This window comes from Pseudophryne corroboree, chromosome 4 (genome assembly GCF_028390025.1).
Source record: "Pseudophryne corroboree isolate aPseCor3 chromosome 4, aPseCor3.hap2, whole genome shotgun sequence".
In the NCBI taxonomy this organism is placed as follows: Eukaryota; Metazoa; Chordata; class Amphibia; order Anura; family Myobatrachidae; genus Pseudophryne; species Pseudophryne corroboree.
The window spans coordinates 656,965,606-656,967,611 of NC_086447.1; positions in this window are offsets into that span (position 1 = coordinate 656,965,606).

The following is a 2,006-nucleotide window of genomic DNA, read 5'->3' on the forward strand; positions in this document are numbered from 1 at the left end:
TTTAAAATCTTAGAAGGAAGAATGCTCTATTTCTTCTCAACACATGTTACTTAGGGATGTACCAGTAGTTACATACCCGTTACAGATGCAATGGATTTTATAGGCAAAAGTGCAACACATGGAAAACTCATGGAAAAAAGCATAAAAAAACACATCATACAATTATGTCTGAAGCATATAAGTTTTCACGTACATAGGAGTTTCTTTTTAAGGTCCTATGCTTGCTTGTGCATAGCACCTTGAAACAAACAAAACGCCTGGTGACGTTGAAACGTCAGATTACATATGCCTGCACTGTAATGATTTAATACATATTTAAGACTTTTTTTCACCAAGTGTGATGAGTGCCGTCTGGTTCCTATTTGTGTATTGGGGAACATGTCAGCCACTTTAGGGAACTTCTTGTTATTGAGGAGGGCACCATGGTTGGCAGCTCAAACAGGAAATAGTATAACATCTGAAAACTGTCACAGTTACTGTACAAATCACAACATAAATCAATGTAGAAATAACATTTTCCTGATCTTCTCATCCGCTGGCTGACAGGGCTGGATGTGACTTCAAAAGGGCCACAGTCCACATTCACAAAAAACGTCCTTTTGTTTACACTTGCTGTAAGCAACTGAAATCAAATGATGAATAAGGAGATTTATGGTAGACTTACCATGGTTAAATCTCTTTCTGCGAGGTACACTGTGTCACAACTGAGGGCTGGTGCTGACCAGGGGGAAACCTCAGTTGTAGGGGCTGAGGTATATGTGTACCTGGGAGGCAGTACAGGGTTCTTGGACATGCAGGGAACCTTTAGAACAAATGCCCGAAGGCGTGACCACGACAACAAGGGAAAGTTCAAAGGTTTTATTAAACACAGTTCAGAGGAATACTGATGACTTGGTACTGGTAATAGGAAACACAGTTCAGAGAAATACTTGGGATCGATGACGGAACACCGATGGTGACTTGGAATCGATGACGGAACACCGATGGTTACTTTGGGATCGTTGGTAAGCTTTGAGTGAAGCTGGGGTTCGCAGATAGAAATGCACTATTGTACTTAGAAGCACAGGTGAAGCATGAAGTGATGCTGGGGATCACTGCTAGGAAGCCGGAGTTCAGACACAGGTGAATCAGGGTAGACTGTAGAGGGTTAATCACTGGAGTGTCGGGTTACACTGCAGAGTGTAATCACCAGGGAGTCAGGCTGTACTGCAGAGAAAGTCCATGGGAGGACTGCACACTGGAATCACTGAAGACAATTGAAGCACTGACATCTTTCCACCCCAGGAACAGGATATTTATACCTGCTGGGAAGCAGGGATTGGCTGGCTGATTAACCAGAGACCAGAGTGCAGCTGCTGTGTAATCAGGCTGGGAGCAGAGTGCAGCTGATAGGCTGAAAGGTAACATGTGATTAGGAAAACATGGCTGCGCCCATGTTAGCTTTTGGAGGGAAAGATTGTTTGTAACTTGAATGTGAGCTTTAACCATGAAGCTGCCAGAATCACAGTAAAGAGATTTCAGACAATGAGATGCAGCGTGCTGCACACAGACAGTGCAGATGGAATCCAGGCTTGGAACACTGGGACAGTCTCAGGAGGCATTTGGAAGGTAAATACTGATAAGGAATTACCTAGATCGTGACACACTGGGTTCCACAGGGAATACATAGGGGTGTAGAGATGGATCTTGATCCAGAAGCACCAACAGGCTAAAGCTTTAGACTGTCCCAGAATGCATTGCGGGGCCTCCTCTATAATCCCGCCTCCAGCACTGAGAGCTCAGTTTTGTTAACCAGTCCAATGCAGAAGCAGGTAAAAGAGAAGGCAGATGTTAGTCACATAGGCCCTCATTCCGAATTGTTCGCTCGCAAGCTATTTTTAGCAGCATTGCACACGCTAAGCCGCCGCCTACTGGGAGTGAATCTTAGCTTAGCAAAATTGCGAACAAAAGATTCGCAATATTGCGAAAAGACTTCTCTGTGCAGTTTCTGAGTAGTTCGAGACTTA